The sequence below is a fragment of the Nicotiana tomentosiformis genome, chromosome 5, assembly GCF_000390325.3.
Source record: "Nicotiana tomentosiformis chromosome 5, ASM39032v3, whole genome shotgun sequence".
In the NCBI taxonomy this organism is placed as follows: domain Eukaryota; kingdom Viridiplantae; phylum Streptophyta; class Magnoliopsida; order Solanales; family Solanaceae; genus Nicotiana; species Nicotiana tomentosiformis.
In genome coordinates this window covers 2,614,890-2,627,517 of record NC_090816.1, presented here as the reverse complement: position 1 = coordinate 2,627,517, position 12,628 = coordinate 2,614,890, and the positions used below count along the sequence as shown (strand labels likewise).

Sequence of the window (12,628 nt, the reverse complement as noted above, 5' to 3'; positions counted from 1 at the left end):
CAGTCTATAACCAAGGATTATCAAGTATTAGACCACCTCCAATTACAGTTAAAGCAAGGGTTGCTCCAAACTCTTCAAAATTGTTGTGTTTGCATAGGGAAGATGAACGAAGATCCAAACACACATCTGATGGACTTCGAGGAGATTATGAACACCTTTCAATATAATGGTGTGTCACAAGATGTAGTGTACTTAAGGGCTTTCCCCTTCACACTGAAAGATTATGCAAAGCAGTGACTTAGAAGCTTGCCCCAGGGATCAATTAGAACATGGGAGGAGATGACCAGAACATTTCTTGATAAATATTTCTCCTCAGCTAAGACGGGCAAGTTCAGAAGAGAAATCCATAGCTTATGTCAGAAAGATAATGAAACTGTGTTTGAAGCTTGGGAGAGGTTTAAGGAATTAGTTCGAAAGTGTCGACATAGCGGAATTGAACTTTGGATGCAACTCCAGGATTTTTAGGATGGATTGATATCGGCCTCACGTAGAACATTAAGTAATGCAGCTGGAGAACCGTTGATGAAGAAAACTCCATAGGAGATAGTCACTATTCTAGATGGGTTATCTGAAGATGCAAATCAGTGGCCTTCTGAGAGTGCTAAAAGAAGAAGATCAACTGGTGTTCACCAAGTGGATGCTAACATATCTGTACAGGTACAACTTGATGCAATAGAAAAGGAAATACTGAGGCTGACCTTAGCTTCGATACAGAGTGAACCTCATGCAACTTGTGATATATGTGGAAGAGGACACCGTACTCATGAGTGTCAAGCCTCAACCGAGGAACTGAATGCGATGGGGAATTATAATTTCAATGCAATGGGTCAGAAGCACCCCGATTTATCATGGAGTTCACCTGAGAGTACTGCAAATGCATGGCAACAAAACAACCCTACATTTTAGGGAGAAGGAGCTCCAGGCTTCCAAAATCAGCAAAGGCATCAGTTTCAGCCTCAACAGCCTATTCAGCCTGGTCTAGAGGATCTAATGAAGGCCTTCATTGTCAAGACGGATGAGAGGTTAGATGCTCACGTGGCAGCTATCAAAGAATTGGGCACTAGGTTTCGAAATTTGGAGAGACAAGTGGGACAGATAGAAACAATATTATCTGAGAGAGTCCCAGGTACTTTGCCAACTGATACTGAGAGAAATCCTAAAGAAACAGTAAATGATATGACCTTGAGAAGCGGGCAAGTGTTGAAAGATTCCACTCCAATCCAAAAAGAGGTGGTACCTAAAAAAGAAATTAGGGAGCAGCTGAAAAATGAAGTTGATAAGAAGAAAAAAGGCAAGAAGGAAGATGATAAAAAGAAGGAGGAAACATCAAGAAGGGAGGAATCTAATGAAGAGAGCAAGCACATTCCTGCTTTACCTTTTCCCCAAAAGTTGTATAGAGAAAAGTTGGACAAGTAGTTTGAGAGATTTCTAGACATATTGAGACATGTTAATGTAAATTTTTCATTAACGGAAGTCCTGTCACAAATGATGGCTTATGCTAAATTCTTGAAGGAGATCCTGACAAAGAAGAGGAAGATAGAAGAGACATCAGTGGTCAAGCTCACAGAGCATTGCAACGCAATCTCGGAAAAAAAACTCTCACAGAAGTGTGGAGATCAGAGAGTTTTACTATACCTTGCTCTTTAAGCTCTATTGATTTTGATAGGTCTTTATGTGATTCTGATGTATCAATTAATCTAATGTCTTTTGTCTATTTACAGGAAACTTGAGAAGGAGATTGGAGAGATAAGGTCTGTGCCAATATCTTTGCAGCTGGAAGACCAAATGACTTTAATACCCGAGGGGATAGTGAAAGATGTTTTAGTCCAGGTAGATAAGTTTGTATTTCCTGTAGATTTATCGTAGTGAATATGGAGGAGAACAAGGAGGTCCCTCTCATCTTAGGAAGACCATTCTTAGAAATGGTTAGAGAAATCTTAGATATACACGAGAGAATACTCATGCTTAGAGTGGGTGATGAGACTGTAACGTTTGAGGTGAATATAGAAGCGCGGGTTAAAAAGGAGAAGCCAGCTGCAAGTGTTGAGTGGAAAGTGATGGACTCGAAACAGAAGGCTGTATTGAGCGAGAAAGATAAGTGTGAGGTGCATCCCAAGAAGACTGAGAAGAAGTTATCGGCATGGATGTGCGCATTGGTTCGAAGGCGAGGAATGGATCTCGACAACTCAGACCCCAACTTGATATTCAAGGAAGTTTCCTTTACCTTATGCTTTTTAATTGTGTGTCATGGGGACATGCCACAACTTAAAGTGTGGGGCGGGAGATAATTATATGTTGTATGTATATGTGTTAGTTTTGTTAGTTGTAGTAGTTGAAAAATTGCAAAAACCATAAAAATTGAAAATATTTTGATTTTTCCCAACGATGGATATCATTCGACGGGTTTCTTGAGGGATTAAAGTCGAAATAAAAAGACAAAAAGATTTTACTTTGTTAGGTAGTGTAATAATCCCCCCTTGGTTTTTCTTTGTATCGCGGTTCTTTTCGAAGGGTTTTGTTTGAACCGGGTATAGTTGATTTTTTTTGTTAGGAGTAGGAAACCTTGTGCTATGATTTGAATTGAAGACAATGTCTCTTAACTTTATTATGCCTTGAGAATAGTGAGTGCTTTAGTTGTGACGCTTAGGCTCGGTGTTTAACTCTTGTATAAGTGCCTTAAAGTGTATGATCTTAACCTTGCTTTACTGCTTGGACTAGAGTGTCTTGATGATCCAATCTTGAGTGAGTTATGTGCCATGTGTGTGTGAGGTTTTGTGTTATTCTTTGTATTGCATTTGATATATAGAACTTACCTTGTGTATTTACAAAGCGAAATAGTAGTTTTATTCAGTCTTGAAAGTGATATAGGCCTTTCTTTGTTGAGCCAATTATATGCTTTACCCACCTAATTATTATGTATCTTAGTTAACCCCTTTGAGCCTGTGATCCTGTTTCTTTGGCAACCACATTATAAGTCTTACCCATTTATTTGAATTGACCATCTATTTGAACCATTTAACCTCTCGTGAGCACTTAAATTTGTTATGAACTTTGTAAAAGTTGAAGTGTGGGGGTGGTTGGGTTAGATTTTGAGTGGAACTAATGAAATAAGGAGAAAGGTGCAATGTATTGAAAAAGTAAGAGCCACTTGAATTAAAAAAGAAAGAAAAAAGAGAAAAAATGTTGTATTGTTGTACAATTATTTTTTGACAGTGGTAAGTCTTGATGTAATTGTGCTTAAAGAAGTAGGGAGTTAATGCATATTGATGTGAATATGGAGTATGATTTGACATAAGTGTGGGGTTTTGAATGTTAAATTGTATGTATTAAAGTGCTTAGGAAGGTGTAGTCACTCTTATATCTAAATGTATGCTACTCGTCCCGCAACCTACATTACAACTATTTAAAGTCCTACTTGATCCTTGACTGAATGAGCTCAATTAGTATAGTAGTACACTACGGGCAAGCCTATGGTTCATCTTTTGTAGCATATGAATGTTGTTTCTGAGAGTGAGCGAATTCTTTCTATCCTGAGTTCCTAATTGTTCTTAATATTTATTGTGTGTGGAACTACTCTCTATTGTCGTGAGGGCACTTGATTAATGAAGGAAAAGTAATGCTTGACCTCTATGTTATAGTAAGTGAGCGGGTATAAATAATATGTGGTGCTTTTGAGTCAAATCTTGAGGTGAAGAGGTTAAACTATTGTGCTTAGTGTATTTTAAATATTCTTGGTGTGATGAGTTATGAGAGTTGTTTAAAAAGGTTGTGTCTATATAAAGTGTAGTTTGATTGCTCGAGGGCGAGCAATGGTTTAAGTGTGGGGTGTTGATGGTAGGCTATAATCTTGTGTTTTAGTCTCTTATTGCACTCTAATTTACTGCACTTTAATTGAGTTTGAGCTTTAATCGCTAGTGTTTTGTAGTGAATGTGTGTTTTATGCCTTGTAGGAGGATTCCGAGCTATGCAGATGTTACAGAATGAATTTGAGTGATTTGGAGCTTTGAAGTCTGAGAAAAATCCTAAGGGATAAAGCCGGGATCGCGTTCGGGGGTCGAAAACCATGTCTCGATATCAAAAAGTCAAGAAACATCCGTACTCTGAGAAAAAAACACATCTGCAGCGCGTGGCGCAGCACGCCTGTACAAAATTCCTGATGTCTGTCATAAAAAACTCTCTGGAAATCCTCACTAATTCCCCACGTGGCGCGTCGCCCCATGCGGATCGCCTGTGCAAATTTTACAGAACAAGTGTCCTATTTCGCGTAGGAAAAGGTGTTTTCGTTTGGGCCCGACCCTACTTGGCATAAATACATGGAAAAATATTATTTTTGGAATTTGTTTGACACATCTAAGACCTATGGAGGCCAAGGAGGAGGTGGAGAAGCAAAAGTACAAGGACTTCATCATTCAATCCTCACTCAAAACAAGAGTTTGGATCGTTTATGTTTTTCTTTACTTTAAACTTATCTGGGATGAATTACTCCATATCTATGGAGTAGTTCCCTTTAGGGTTTGATATATCTGGTATATGGATATTTGTTTGTGGATATTAACTCTAGTTTTTAGGTATTGAATCATTTTGGATGTTTTAATTTGTCATGCCCCAACTTGGGGAGGCGTGGCTGGCACCCGGCATTGTACTAGCCCGAGCGAACCACTTTGTAACTCATTTATTTTTTTCTTCTGTAACTATCATGGGCCAACATGGCCACAACTCATAATGTATAACTATAAGTGGGCAAACACTGTATCAATGAACTATCGTTCTTAAAACATGTATACATATGGGCCGTCAAGGCCTCTGACATACTATACAAAATAAACCTCTGTCTATAAAGTCTCTAAGATTATTTGACATCAAATGGGACAGGGTACTGGCCTACCCATTAGTCTGTAGCAAAACTCTGACACGATGACTCATAGACTCGGGTGCACTCCGAATGAGGTGGAGTCTTACCGATCTTTCGCTGAATGCTAACCTCGTCTACTATGAGGGCCCGTCAAACTGATTATCTATACCTGCAGGCATGAAGGCAGCATCCCCAACAAAAGAACGTCAGTACGAATAATGTACCGAGTATGTAAGGCATGTAAATCAATATATAAAGGACATGAAAGAAATATAGAGTAAAAGACTCAACCTGTAAGTCTGGATAGTTCTGTAAATCATGAAATATTTATAATGTCATGCATATGCATATAAATGTCATATAATGCATAGGTCTATGTGTACATAACATCATCAAGCCTCTGAGGGCATCTCATCATATCATCTCAGCCTCTATGGGCAAAATCATCAACGTATACCAACTGATCAGGTGGTGGTGCGCATATAATGCCGTAACCTTTTCCCATATACATATAATATACGCGTATATAACGCCATCTGGTCATGGGTCAATGTACATATATAAATGCATGAAATGCATAAGAAGTATGTTTATAAGATTTTTTCGGAATGTTATAAGATTAATATACCTTTCGGATAACTTTATCAACTATGTATTTTTCTGAGACCCATGAACAGAAGATATAATAATATGTCACATGGGGAATCAAGAACATAGACACCCCTAGTACTTTTATGAATAGAGTCATTGATGAAAGTTGTGCGTTTGCTCGTTTCGTTTATATCATTTGGATCATGCCAAAAAGAAAGAAGGGATAGCCTTAACATACCTGGTCTTATCCCACTTGCTCAAGAGTTCAACTCGTATCCGCTAAAGGAAACTGACGTGACTATAATCGATATGTTTCTTCGCATTCGCCTTAGTCATAGGACTTAGTATCTTTTTGTTGAGAAGAAATGTAATTTATCTTCTAGAAAATGTTGCTGCCCATATTTTCCTAAACAAAATCTGGTTGCTCGTGACATCGAGAAAAGAACAAAGAAAATAGAATAATTTTTGTAAGCCAAGCAGTAGCATCTCTTGATTGTTGTAGACTCCAAATCGAAAATCCTTCTTCATGTGATATCTCATTTGTAGCCAACCGATAGGAGAAAACACCATTATTTCTCCAATCTTTCTTGTTGTCATGCCTTAGCAGGTTGCGCTAAAGAACACCGTGAATGACACCAAAATTGAAGAGGAGAAAACCAATGAAAGAGAAAGGTAGAAGGAGATAGAATGAAGAGAATTTTGATTAACTGAAGATGAAGCGATAAGAAAAGGAACTATCTAATCTCTGCACATAGTATATGTTGGAACTTGGAAACAAGAACAATTTATACGTAATGATAGAGTCAACAAACTTAGGTATATGTGTTTCAAATACAAAAGTTAAGAGATGATATGACTAAAATGCACTCACACTACTACTAGAAATCCGGTAAAAATCGACCAAAGTTGGTCGGGTCAATAATCGATCAAAACGCGACCATTTACGTGTGGACGGTATTTTAGGAGTCGAAAAGGAATACCGACCAAAGTTGGTCGGAAATTACAGACCAACTTTGGTCAGTCAATTAAATTCAAAAAAAAAATATTGCAAAAAAAACCGACCAAAGTTGGTCGGTATTTTAATTATATAATCAAAAGATTTAACATCTGAAAATCGAACCGGGGTCTGTACTATGGCAGGATACTATTCTACCACTAGACCATTGTTTCATTTTGTTTTAAGACTGTATTTTATTTGATTTATACTCTTTAATTGTATTTTCGCACGAAAATAACCGACCAAAGTTGGTCGTTTTTTTAAATGACCGGCCGAATTAACCGACCAATTTTGGTCGGTTTTTTTAATATTAATTTTTATTTATTTTAATTGAAAAACCGACCAAAGTTGGTCGGTTTTTTGAAAAATAAATTTCGCGGGACTCAAAAATAGTTTCCCGCATTTTTGAGCCAAAGAAAACCAACCAAAGTTGGTCGGTTTTATAAAAGCAAATTAAAAAATAAAATATTTTGAAAACCCGACCAACTTTGGTCGGATTTTTGACCGACCAAAGTTTGTCGGTCGAACTTGATCAGTTTTTGCCGAATTTCTAGTAGTGTCAGTTAGAACTTTATTGACATATCATAAATACTTATAACCTCGAAAATAGTTTTGTCCTCATCCTAAAGTAGTACTATTAAAATATTAATAAATTATGATACCATATAAAATCAATACATACACTATTATTTCATTAAAATATCCATGTAAGAATACATATATTTTCGCAACTTCTAATTTTCCTAATCCCATATAAAGAGTACAAACTTTCGTACGCTTAATTCTTAAAATGGTAAAAGATAACCTTCTTTTTTTGTGAGAAAAAATAATTTCTATCTTTACAATAAAGAAAATCTCATAAACTTTCTCATATTATGTGTATAATTTAAAGCATATTCGAAAGTAGTAATATTAATAATTAATAACTATATATAATCATATTTTTCAAACTTTTTTACAAAAATATTCCACTCAAAATACCATATCAACTGTATATAACGGTATCAAGGTTGTTAAACTTACGGGGTCTTACAATAACAGTCACAAATCCTCTATAACCTCATAAATGGTCTTAATCCCTTCAAGTTCATATGGATTACTACGACTCATCCTAATATTAACGTACGAGATGTAACATAATTGTTGCATCTATATTCACATGTTCATATGCAAAGTTATACACACAACGGATTGATAGCTTGAAGACACCTACATGATATCAACCTCCAAAGATTCAACAATTTGATGGAGAAGGAAATCCCAAGCAACATGTGGCGCATTTCGTCGAGACATGCAACAACGCTGGGACTTGTAGTGATCATCTTGTCAAACAGTTTGTTCGTTCTCTCAAAGGTAATGCATTTGATTGGTACACAGATCTCGAACCTTGTTCTATCGATAGTTGGGAGTAGTTGGAGGGAGTGTTTCTGAATCGTTTCTATAGCACAAGACGCATCGTAATCATGATCGAACTTACAAACACTCATCAAGGAAAGGATGAGCCAGTTATTGACTTCATCAACCGCTGGAGGAGCTTAAGCCTCAACTGCAAAGATCGCCTTAGTGAAACTTCTAGCATCGAAATGTGCATTCAAGGCATGCATTGGAGTCTTTGATATATCTTACAAGGCATAAAGCCCAAAATATTTGAAGAACTAGAAACTCATGCACATGATATGGAATTGAGTATGGCCACTAGTGGAGATCAAAGGTTTCCTAGATTTTAGCCTCATGATGAAATAAAAGCAAACGATGTTAAGAATGGGGGAAAGTATTCATACGAAGATAAAACTGAAGAGTCAATGCATGTTGCAATGCTCCTTGACGCATGAGCCTAAACGGCAAGTTGTAACACTCCTTAACGCATGAGCCTAAACTACAAGTTATAATGCTCCTCAATGCACGAGCCTAAACTGCATGTTGCAACGCTCCTCAACGCACGAGCCTAAACTGCAAGTTATAACACTCCTCAATGCAGGAGCCTAAACTTTAAGTTATTACGCTTCTGGCCCGTATGAATCTAAACTATGTACGGCCCACCCAAAACATATCTGCTACGTTAAAAACCTCAAAAAATGTGGCCTAGGCAAAAGTTAGGATATGTAAAAAAACAAAAAAAACTCACCCATTCTGAACTACGGTATGACTTGATCCTCTTCACCGAGGTACGTAGGCAGCTTAGAGTTTCATTCTAAGTTCATTCGTATGAGTTCAAAATATACATATTACACAATCGTTATTCGAAGGAAGAATAATGGAATATAATTCACTTGATTGGAACTTAAAAATCCAGCTTACATGAACTTTGTGCCTTATCAAGGATTGGTGGTTCAATGGGGGCAAGCCTCCATGATAAATTGGCATCTCCGATGGATGGATGTAGACTTTTAGTAGAAGGCCAAATCTTCAATTTGAAGTCCTCAAGTTTGCTGGTCTTCAAGTTGAATTATATAAGCCCTCCAAATCTTCAAGTATGTCTCTCTTTAAGTTAAATTTTGCAAGTCCACTGCCCTTCAAGTTGAAGTCGACAAGTCCGCCAGTTTTCAAGTCAAAGTATTCAAGCCCTCCAAGTCTTCAAGTCTGTTGGTGGTCAAGTTGAAGTGCTTAAGTTCACCGGCCATCAAGTTGAATTATATAAGCCCTCCAAATCTTCAAGTATGTCGCTCTTCAAGTTAAAATTTGCAAGTCCACCGCCCTTCATGTTGAAGTCTGCAAGTCCACTAGTCTTCAAGTTGAAGTCCTCAAGTTTGCCGGTCTTCAAGTTGAATTTTTCAAGTCCACGTCCCTTCAAGTTGAAGTCTGCAAGTCGGCCAAACTTTAAGTTGAAGTATTCAATCCTCCACGTCTTCATTTCCGTCGGTCTTCAATTTGAAGTCCTCAAATTCGTCGGTCTTTAAGTTGAATTATTTAGGCCCTAGAAGTCTTAAAGATGAAGTCTTCAAGTCTGCTAGTTTTTCAGGTTACAGTTTGAAAGTCCGCTGCTCTTCAAGTTGAAGCATCAAAGTCCACCAACTGTTCAAGTCCGTCAAATCTTCAAATTTGTTGATCTTCAAGTTGAAATCTGCAAAGTTCGCCAAGTCTTCAAGTTGAAGTTTTCTAATTTGCCAATCTTAAGGTGGACATGTTAGTCCCGTTGCACCTTAAGTTGGTATCTTCGCGGGTTTGTCTTTAAAAGGAATTATAATTTTTCAATCTTAAAGTGGACGTTGAAGTCCCTTTTCATCTTAACCTGACCTCTTCGTAGGTTTGTCCTTAAAAGGAACTATAATTTTCCAATCTTAAAGTGGACGTTTAAGTCCCTTTTCACCTTAAGTTAGCCTCATCATGAATTTGATACTTCTATATGTTGTCATGGATTTGATACTTCCATATGCTATCATGGATTTATATTTCCATATATGTTGTCATGGATTTATTTTTCCATATATGTTGTCATGGATTTATCCTTCCATATATCGTTATGTATTTTTTCACCCATATGATGTTGAAGATTTGTCCTTCTATTTTTTGCCATGAGAATTTTTCATTCTATGTTGTCTAACCTTGTTGACAAATATATCTTCATTGCCTACAACAACAAAATAGAAGGCAGCAAAAAAATACAAGTACAAGAAAGATAGTTACCTGCTAAGGAGTGTCACATTCAAAAATTGAGTTCAAAGCATTGGCTATAATAATCTGACATGATTCGGGCCATGAATTTTAGTGAGAACTATCTGAGTCTAGTTTCAATCAATTAAAACGTTTTTCAATTCCAGCATTCCAACATTGAGATACAAAAGTTTTGGTGAAGCCGCGATAATCTGAAACTGTTAATCCGTTAGAATGTAGCGCCGACTTTAAAAATTATCTAGGATGATCCTGGAAGTATTTAATTTTGAATTTCGGATATGTTGTATATCTTGAACTCTAGTTTCTGATAAATCAAACGGTTTGCGATTCCGAGATTCCTACATTAAGATATATAATTGTTAGTGAAGTCGCATGAATCTAAAATATCAGCATGATAGAAATTAAGCTAATTCGAAAACTCGCCTAGGGTGATCTGGGAAGATTTTAATTCTAAATTTCGGATGTTCTAGAAATAAAAGTCTAGCTTTTATAGAATCAAACAAACTGTGATTTGGCCTTTTCTACAGCAAGATATTAATTTTATACCATAAGATGTGTAGGCTGTAAAAGGATGAGGAAAATTGAAAAAACAAAAAAAGAAGTTACCTGTCAAATATGCACTTGAGAAATTCATCAAACTTTTATCGAAGCAAATCCATATGAAATTTGGGCAAAATCATAAATTTAAGATACTACAAGTAGAGTCCATCGATGTTTCTTGGAGGCTACTCTATCTTAAACCCTAACTTGGAGGCTACTCGACCTGAAACCCTAGCTTGGAGGGTACTCTACCCAAAACCTTAGCTACACCTATAAAAGGGAGACACATATTCCCTTTGAAAGCATCTCAAAATCCCATAAAGATTTATGAAATATATACAAAGAGATCAAAAATATCAAATATTGTCTTTCTCAAAGCCACCAAAGTGATCAACGAATGTTCTTTCTTTTTCCTAGAGATCAAATACATCCTAAGGAAGTTCGCATCATCCTACGTTCGAGAAATACGCTAGTTAAGCCCTCGAATCACGGAAAATGGTCTAGAGAGAAGAATCAAAGGAACAAACAAAATTGTACCCGCATCATTTTATCAATAAAATTATATTTTTTCATATTTATATTGTGGTTGTAATTTATTTTTGTATCACAAATAATTTGTTGCAAATAAATTGGCACGCACAGATGGACCAAATATGCCCTTCATCTCTTCTCTCACGGTGAAAAGAGTGTGGTGTCTTTTTTGCTGATACTTCAAGCCTCGCCTACAACGATCTTGTAAATCTACGCCCCAACAAGCTTTGAAGTAGGGAGAATTTGTAAACATCAAAATTTTATCGGATCAAATCCATATGAAATTTGGGCAAAATCCTAAATTTAAGATACTATAAGTAGAATCCATCGAGGTTTCTTGGAGGCTACTCTATCTAAAACCCTAACTTGGAGGCTACTCTACCTGAAACCCTAGTTTGGATGGTACTCTACCGAAAACCCTAGCTACACCTATAAAAGGGGGCCACATATTCCCTTTGAAAGCATCTCGAAATTCCATAAAAAATCATAAAATATTCGCAAAGAGATCAAAGCCACTAAAGTGATCAATGGATGTTCTTCCTTTTCCTGAAGATCAAATATATCCTAAGGAAGTTCGCATCATCCTACATTCAAGAAATACGATAGTTAAGCCCTCGAATCACGGAGAACGATCTAGAGAGAAGAATCAAGGGAACAAACAGAATTGTACCTGCATCATTGCATCAATAAAATTATGTTTTTTCATATTTATATTGTGGTTGTAATTTATTTTTGTCACGACCCAATTTTTTCTATAGGCCGTAATGGCGCCGTCACCGCTAGGCAAGCCACCGATGAACTAGTCTTGTATTTATTCTTTTTAATAATTTTAAAGTAATTGATTTAATTTATTAAGAGAATTATTAGTAGGAATTTACAGTAAAATAAGCATAAACAAATGAAAGAGTAAATACAGTGAATTCAATACTCAAAACCATTAAGTGTCTACTAGAATATCCCCAAAATTCGGTGGCACAAGTGTATGAGTAACTAGTAGAATATACAAAACCTCCTATACTAATGTCTGGAATAAGATAGATAGAAAATAAATACAAAAGAGAGACTGCGGGCGCTGCAGAACGGGGACAGAGAGCAGCTTACCACTATGCCTCGGGGTAACGGGGGTATGCGCCTGAATGACTGTCAGATGCACCTGCCTCAGATCCAGCACAATTAGTACAGAAGTGTAGCAAGAGTACATAAATAACATGTACCCAGTAAGTATCTAGTCTAACCTCGAAGAAGTAGTGACGAGGGGACGACATCGACACTTACTATGGGCCAATAAATAAGGTACAGAGATTCTAAATAAGCATGGAATACATCAATAATAATAATAATAATAATAATTATAATAATAATAATAATAATAATAATAATAATAATAATAATAATAATAATAATAATAATAATAATAATAATAGTAATAATAGTAATAATAATAATAGTAATAATAGTAATAATAATAATAATAATAATAATAATAATAATAATAATAATAATAA

The 12,628-nt window shown here is 36.3% G+C and overlaps 1 non-coding gene across 1 annotated transcript; it reads right to left on the bottom strand.

Moving 5' to 3' along the window:
• Nucleotides 1–327: 327 nt before the first annotated feature.
• Nucleotides 328–434, bottom strand: LOC117275501 (small nucleolar RNA R71). The gene has a single exon (XR_004505682.1). It is a non-coding gene; the product is annotated as a small nucleolar RNA R71 (small nucleolar RNA).
• Between the last annotated feature and the right edge of the window lie 12,194 nt (nucleotides 435–12,628).